This window comes from Streptopelia decaocto (assembly GCF_964273445.1).
Source record: "Streptopelia decaocto genome assembly, chromosome: 5".
NCBI lineage: Eukaryota > Metazoa > Chordata > Aves > Columbiformes > Columbidae > Streptopelia > Streptopelia decaocto.
This window is the reverse complement of record NC_138659.1, coordinates 70,771,126-70,780,068: the sequence shown is the minus strand read 5'-3', so window position 1 is coordinate 70,780,068 and position 8,943 is coordinate 70,771,126.

Below are 8,943 nucleotides of genomic sequence, written 5' to 3'. Positions count from 1 at the left end.
CCAAGGGATTTGGGGCACCTCGCTGACTTGAAAACGTAAAGAGTTTTATAAAGCTTATGCTTCCTTTTCCTCCTGACTGTATCACTGTTCATGTACGTTGCATCTGTCTATAAACACTCACCAATGTTTCTACTACTTCTTGATAACTACTGTTGGCTAAATATTAGGCTGATGAAGCTCTTCAGACATAAAGCTTCATGTCATTAATGCCAGCATCATTCAGTATTCGGTGATCACACAAAATTCACTCGGCTTGTCATGAGCATCATGATATTCTCATACCGGTAATTCAGTAAGCCGTGTGTGTCCTTCCACATGTGATGCAAGAGGAGAATTTGCATTGTGCCACATTTTTGTAGCAATCTGGGACCAGTTTGACATGTTTCACCTATTCTCATGAAAAACTGGGCAGTCACCTCCATGTTTCCTTGAGTCATAGAATACAGTTGTACCTAAGGGGATCTGACTTGATTTACACACATCTCAAACCCTAGCAACCTCAAATTTTGGCCACTTCTTGTGTCAGCTGGAGTGCTAGTTCATATTTCTGCAGTTTGCCAAGTCTGTCCATGAAATGAAAACATAAGAAGCTTTAAAACATATGGAACTGGAGCAGAGTACTTTGACCTTGGATTTACTTACTGAATATTACACCTTGCGCAGAGAAATGAACTGGAGGCCCTTTCCAGCACTGTTGGCGTTTGCATGAGTCTATAATGATTTACTCTTGTCCTTGACTGAGGAAGAAAATTTTCTGCTTGAGACCTTGTCTTCTGCTCTTGGCCATGAACTTCTAGAGGAGCTGAGGAGGGTCCAGTCCCTCCTGATGGGCTGTTGGCCAAGGGCTGCCAGGTCTTACTCCCATTAATGTGTTGGTTCCTGGACATGCCATGGGATAACTGAGAAAACCTAGAAAAAATTAAAACAATTAGCCCAAATAAGACTAATAATCACTATACAAGGAAATCAGAAAGTAGCAGCGGTGTTAGGAGAGTGTCAAGAAAAAAAGACCCGAGATGATTTAACATTTCCGAATGGGGGATGTGATCGCAAAATGTCTGGATCATATTGATCGCATCATGGAAAATCCAAATCCCAGGTGTCTGGATGGCTCTTATTGGGTTTGTTTTCCAGGGGATGTCTTGAAATCCCATTTCAGTTTTTGACTATTAGATATTCACTTATGTGTGTTGAGGGCTGCTTTTTTTTTCTATTATTATTATTACTGAAATATTTGGCTTCTCTGTTAGGGCCAATATAAGGGTTAATTAGGTAATTTTTATTTGGGTTGCAAATCCCTAGTGCATAATCCTAATTATTCAGAATTAACACCTACTATAAAAAGTCTATTTTATAACATTTTTTTTTTTCCTGGCTAGATTGCAAACATGGTTTTGCAAGAAAAATATGTTTCTAATAATATACTATAATTTTCATATTTTAGTATAATAATTAAGTTAGTCCTAATTCGGCCCTAAAATCTAATTTTCATAAATGAAGTATCATCTAAATATTTAATTGCAGAGGGCAGATATTTCGGAGCAGGTGTTTTAGGAGCCGGTGGGTGTCCCTGACGTGTTGGCAGCGGTGACACTCGACAGCTGGGGGGTTGTGAAGGTGGGATGGTGCTGAGCAGGAGATGTCGGTGGGGTTAGGAGTGGGGGACACTCACAAGAGGGTCATTTCTCAGTCCTTCCTCACGGTTTGAGAAGGTTGGGACCCTTTTTTGGCATGATGCGCCTCAGAATCAGGCTCTTGTGAGACATAATCTAATCACTTGCATGTGGTGTGTAGTTTCTACAGCAGCTTTTAGTTAAGATGATGGAGTTTTCTTGCCCTTTAGGCTTGTGCTTGCTTCCAGTGACCTTCTTCAACGCCAAAGCTCTTGACAAGACCCAAATTGGGTCATACAATGAGGATGCTCAGCCTTGGGCGGCCTGGCCCCGCAGCTGGGGCTGCTGCAGAGGTTGGGCAGATGTTCCCCCGCTCCCCGGGCTCCCACCAACCCATCAGCTTCTGGTTTCAAGCAGGGAGATCTGTGGGAAACCAAATAGAATAAAACGGATGAAATAACGCTTAAGGCTCTTAGTAGTGCCTTGCACGGAGAGCAGCTACTTGCCAAATGAGTTTCAGAGCCAAATCCTTCACAGATTTAAGCAGGGATATGGGTTACAAGGCTTTGCCTCTAAATAATCACACTGTGCATGGAAAAAAATGCAAAACATGCAAAACCGTGTGCCTCCCGTGTTACAGCATCGGGTGATGGACCGAGCCCCGAACCAGCCTGCAGGCAGAGACAAAACAACTGTCTGTGCTGCTCAGTGTCACTGAGATGTTTGTCACCTTCTGATGTCAGACTATGAACTCTGATTTGGGGGAATTTTTCTGAATTTGGAAGCAGTGAGAGGTTAGTAAAAAATATTGGAGGTTGGATATATTCCTAATATGTGGCAAGACGTACTGAATATTTGGCTACTTTTTTTTTTTTTTTTCTCTCTCCTTGCATAATTTTGATGGGAAAGTTATTTTTAAAAAGTTCTTTACTGGTGAGCCATGAAATCCTGCTTTAATTAAGCCCACTTTTAAAAATAAATAAATATTTTTACAGCTAATGCTGAATGCAGCTCAGCTTTTCCCTGTGCTGAGTTTGGGGTGGGGGGAGAGCTAGTGGGGTTTATTTTGCCCACAACTTGCATTAATAAACATATTTTTTTAAAAAAAAACTCATTTTCCTTGACTGTGAAATGAATTTAAATGAGCATATTAAGTAAGCAGATTGGCCAGGAAGGATTTGGATTAGTTTCCAACATCTACAATAGATTTTTCCTTCTGTCCATCCTTTGATGCCCCGTCCCGTCCCTTCGGGGGCTGCTGCACGGGGCACTGCTGGGTGTTGGAAATCCAGAGGGGACCTTCTCTTCTCCCTCCGTTGCCAATGGCAAACTCATCTGACTTTATAAAATCACAGGAGAGTCTTTGTACCACCTCACGTTGTCTCAGCAGGAGCCATTTGGCCACCCAGCCCTTCATGCCTGGGGAGATTCCTGGGGCTTTTTCTCTATGTTTTGGATAAGCTCCAGCAGCCGCATGGTTTGCAGCAGACGTCAGGCAGGAGAAGTGCCTTTTCTGGGTCCCACAAAATGCTTTGCAGGTTTAACTGAGCTATAAAACTTTTTATTTTTCAAAAAAAAGGAGCCCTTTCCCCTCCTCTGGCTCCCAGGTGGGTTTTGGTTGGATGCTGGAGTGTCTGACCCTGACCATGGGGCAGGACGTCACTAAGTGATGGGGACCAGTGTGACCCCCATCAGGTCAGCATCACCCTGACCCCTGCATCTTGCCCCAGTATCCCCAAACACCCCCAAGTGCCTTTGCAGGGGGAAAATTTCCATCTCCCACCAGGAAATTAAGGTGAGCAAGTGTTAGAGACAGAGAAAAACAAAAAGTAGGACCTGTGCTCAAGGGTTTCATTTTTTTTTTGATAGCTGTGCATAAGATATTTTGGTTTATATATTTTCTTAGAAACTAAACAAAACAGGAAATGACATAAAAATTATGTTAAAAGGAAGTTATTTAGTTTTTACAGGCAAGATTTCTGTGTTAAGGAATGCCAGATTTATGGTTACATATGCCTGAAACCTTATTTCTGTTCCCAGGAGCACATGTCTTACGATACAATCTTTAACTACATAATCATGTAATATTTTCCCATTGCCTCTCTTTTAATATTAGAAGTTGGATACTTAAGCGGGAAGAATCAGGATTGCATGGGCAATTGTAAAAGTGGCATTTCTTAACTTTCAAGTACTTGGCTTTGCAACTCAAATAACTTTCTTCAAATGTAATTTTTTCTTGTGTAATTATATATATATCCAGTGCTGAATGCTAGAAAGCAGTGGGGATTACAGCCAAGCTTTTGGAAACTCCTTAATTTCCTTCTAGCAATGAATAGGAGACATCGTGTTCTTTTCTGTAGATTTCCCAATGAATTTGTCCATTTTATAATAGATACGACTCCGAACAAATGATGGAAAAAGAAAACTGGCTCAGGAAATATTGTAAATAATTATTCTTGCATATTTTTTATCATTAAATGCCTAGACACAGTAGTACATTGTAGGAACAGCAAGTTTAATGCTGAAGAAATCAGAGTTAATGAACATATGCTGACATGGCCTCACAATCTTGCTTCATCTCCCTTATTAACTTCCCATGCACCCAGGAAACCTTGGGCTCACTGCCTAAATAATAGAAGGATAATTAGAGTAGTAATTGAAGAATGCCAAGACAAACTTCTGAGGAACTTCTCTTGAACAACTGCTCTGCAGCACGTTTCCCACATTGCCTGGCACGGTCCTTTGTGAAGAACCATTTTTTCAGACATATTCTGTTCATGTTTTCAAGAGAAATTAGAGGGTCGGGTAGCCATCAAAATAAACTTGGTTGCCGTGCCTTGTGAAATAGAAATAAACACATCTCTTCAAGAAGGTCTTTGCAGAAAGTGTGAATTTGTGCTGGTGCAATGTGTGGTTTATCCTGTTATGTGCTCAGCTTGTACCCGTTGGCCAGATTTACTGGACATTCTGAGTGGGGCTGGTATATAAACCAGGGTATTCAGACATCTGTCGAGTATCTGCATCCCACAGGATTACAAAGCTGGATTAACAGATTTAACCTGGAATTTACTTTGTTTTGACAATTAAATTCTAGATGTTTGAGACCTACAATGTTCCATCTATTTTAATTATGCAGGTGGAGAAAAATGTTGTGCTAGTAACTGAAATTTTTTGTTGGAAACAAAAACTGTAATTTAGCAGTGGCAGTTGCTTTCCAACTTGGATCCATCAAACCAATTTTTGCTGGAGACCAATACAATTTGCCTCACCCCTGAACTGCTTCCTCAGGGGAATTTCCGTATCAGTTCAGTGGTCAGTAGGTGATGAGTGAACTGCAATGGGCACCACCAGTCCCAGCCCAGGAGCTCATCTGGCTCTTGATCAGAACAGGCTGATGGGAGCACCTTGGGGTGCAGCCCCAGGCAGGGGGTTTCCAGAGGAGGTTTTGGGAGAGGGGTCACCCTGTTCTGCTGGAGAGAGTCCAGCGCAGCCACCAAGATGCTGCAGGGAGTGGAGCATCTCCCGTGTGAGGAAAGGCTGAGGGAGCTGGGGCTCTGGAGCTGGACAAGAGGAGACCGAGGGGTGACCTCATTAATGTTTACAGATCTATAATGGGGAAGTGTCAGGAGGATGGAGCCAGGCTCTTCTCGGTGACAACCAATGGTAGGACAAGGGGTTATGGGTGCAAACTGGAACACAGGAGGTTCCACTTAAATTCGAGAAGAAGCTTCTTCCTGGTGAGGGTGGCAGAGCCTGGCCCAGGTTGCCCAGGGAGGTTGTGGAGTCTCCTTCTGTGCAGACATTCCAACCCGCCTGGACACCTTCCTGTGTAACCTCATCTGGGTGTTCCTGCTCCATGGGGGGATTGCACTGGATGAGCTTTCCAGGTCCCTTCCAACCCCTGGCATTCTGGGATTCTGTTCCTTCTTGCATCTCCTGTATCCCAGGGCAGGTATCCTGGAGCATTTGTGTCATGGATGTGCTTGCCCTTTGCAGGTGACCATCAGACTTAATCTACTGTTCAATTGTTCAATATAGTGTGCTGCCAGATCGGATTTACACTGTATTTTTTTTTTAACCTTTTAAATTTTTGCTTTGTTTTTTTTTGCTGTTGATTTATGGGGTGGTGGCGGGGGATTGTTTTTTTTGGGGTGTTTTTTGTTCGGTTTGGGTTTGTTAGGTTTTCTTGTTTCATTTGGGTTTTTTGTTTGTTTTGGGGGGAGTTGTGTGGTTTTTCTGAGTTTTTTTTGTTTGTGGTGTTGTTGCTGGTTGTTTGTTGTTTGGGGGGGGTTTGAGATTTAGGGTTTTGGTTTTTTGATGTTTTTGTTGTTTTGGGGTTTTTTTGGGGGGTGTTTTTTGTGTTTTGAGGGTTTTCTTGGCTTTTCAGTTTTAGGGTTTTTTGATTTTTTTTTGTGTGGTTTTTTTTTGGTTTTTAAATTTATTTTATTTTTAATTTTTATAAAATATTTTCATACAACTTTGAAGTCCAACCGCTCATCTTCTAGGCTGAAAACCAGTGCCAGCTCCTGACTCCTTATTTTGACAAGTCAATCATGGAACAACAGCACGAGGGCAGGAGTGGCTCCGAATCCAGCTCCGTGCGGTGGGTCCCCCACTGTGCTCGGTGCTAAATTAAGGAACCCTCATATTTCAGGCGAGGTGGTTATCGCTGCCTGCTCACAGAGGGAGCAGATCTGCGTAAGGTTTTTTCATAATGTCACTTCATCTTTCAATAATATTAAGATGTGGAGCCATATTCCAAGTGTTTAGTGTCATGGGAAATGAAGCGGAATATATTTTGTTGGTAATTTCTACAGCAGCGGAGTAAGGGGGATGATAGCATTCCAGCCAATTACTAGTTTCAGGTACTTCTTCTATATTTAAATTTCTTCCCAGTTACCTCAGCATAATTAATAAAAGCTACTGCTTCGTATTTCCAAGGAAATCCAGACAGCTGTACCGCATATCACTCCTTTCTTTAATATGCTGTAAAAGTTCCTCCTCCACACTCTCTATTGTGTTGTTGTAATTAAGGGTCTGCATCGGGAAATGCCAAGATTCAAACCTGAGTTTACTGCGTGCTTGACAGACTCCCACAGCTCCCTTCTCCAGAGCTCATTTCCATCCAAAACGCCTCGTGAAACCAGCGACTTGTTCTCCCAAAGACCAGCTTGATATGTAATGGGGATGCTGATTTTAAATACGCTATTGAGGTCATATTTGATGCTACAATATAGGATATATTTCTGCGGTTATACAGAAATCATGCAGAACATGTTAGTGTGGTCCAAGACTAACGTGGTGAGCCAGGTGGAAGATCCATTTCTGCCCTGGTTTTGGTGCTCCAGGTTTGTGCCTGGAGCGTAAGGAGCATGGAAAAACTCTGGTAATGCTCTGACATCTATTAGAAATATGTTTGTTTGTCATCTCTAAAATCAGGTCCAGCTTGGTAGATTCCAATTTAATACAGTGGCTAACGATCAATTTGTTTAGAATGAAGACACACGCACATTTACATGCCCCTATCTGCAGAGCTGTGGTGTTTCTGAATGTTTATAACCAGACGTTCTCCTTTCTACCATGTGCCTCACAGAAATTTTAGTACAACTTGCACAAAGGAAATCGTGAGCTGATTCCTGTGTTGTCCCAGAAATGCACAGAGGGGCTGTGAAGGGTGTTTGTGTAGGAGGGTGAGATACCAACATGCTCCTGGGAAGCCAGACCAGCTTTTGGCTGCTGGACCTACACACCCTGCCAGGGGCTTTCCCAGCTTGCTCTGGCCCCATGGTCACTGGAGAAACTGTTCCAGCATCATTGCAACCTCTTTGGCCAGCTTCTGCCAGAACATTGGTGCTACCTGGCCCCAGTTTCCCTCTGAAAAGGGTATTTGCTAAAGGCAAGAGTGTTTTGTGTCACAGTCAAGCAAGATCTCATCTTTGGGACACAAGAGAGCTCAGAGCCCAGCACGCTTTCCTCGGGGATGCGGAGGAGCGTGGATGCTCCCAGCGCATCCCATGTCTTGGTACCACCTGCCTGCACGAGCAGAGGGAAAGGTGACTAACGGCACGCTTTAAAAGAAATTCCCCTTCTATTATTAATGAGAGGGTCCCGATGGAGAAAAATATTGTCTTGATCTCTCTTTTAGACGTTTCTAAGGCTCCGGTAATTGTGGTATCCAGATTTCAGGTTGTCTGTTTTTCCTCTTTCTGAAAGAAGCTGATTTTTCTGTTATTTTTCTGTCCACCCATCGCCATCCTCTCATCTTTCCCACTGCCCTCTGTCTCCTATTGTGCTCCATGATCTGCTGCATCCTTGCCTTGTCTTCCTTAAGGCCTTGCATTCTTTTATACATAACAGATGTTATTTCCTTTCCTTAGCTCTTTTTGGATTTTTTTTAATCCCATCTTTTCTGCTGCAGGCTTCCTAGTCTGTCTTTTTTTGATCTGGTCCTTCACCCTGACCGCTGACATTTGGATCACTTTTTGCTGGTGTCCAACAATCTGTCTTCTTCAGCATCTTTTTCCTTTTCTCATTTCACCAAATTCTTTCCTTTTTATTTTCCCCTGTTCCTTCTTCCAAACAACCCTCTTTACTCTTGTGTTTCCATGCTGTTCCTGCCACGTTTGCAGCAGCGGCTCGGGGGCCCAGGACATGGGATGGGGCCACCAGAACCAGCAGCCAAAGATGCTGCAAAGTTTGCTCAGCACATTTGGCTCCTGCTGGGCTGGAAAAGGGGGCCCCAGGTTGGGGTCTGGTAGCCAGGGCTGTCGGGTGGCCCTGACGCAGCTCTGGGCTCACGCTATGGACTTGGTGTTTCACCGAGTCCTCATTTGTCATTGTTAGTCCTTCCTTCCTCATTAGATAATTACCATCCATGCCACCTCCCTTTTCTAATCATTCCTTGAATGCTTAAATTATCACTACATCATTCAGATATATCTTTGATCTCCTCGATGCGGTTTTATTTTCCCTTCTGCAGGTAGGGTGCTTGTTGCCGTCCTCTCCATCCCTTCGTGTTTGTCTTGTTTTCGTTGACTGGTTCCCTATTCCTCTTTGTTCACAGAGTCCAGCAAAAAATTAGGATATTCTTTTTTTTTTCTTTTTAAATTTACAAACAAAGCTCATCCTCATATTGCATTTGACAAGCTATATTTGAAAAGCATAAGTTGAATACCTGCATTCAGTATTAATTTGTGTAGAATTGAATGTATGTGGGGAAAAAATACAAACATGCTCAGGAAGAAGAGAAAGTGAGAAATTTCTTTCCATCTTCTCTTTTAAAAATCCATCACGACATTTGCTTTTTTCTGACATAAAAACTGTCCAGGAC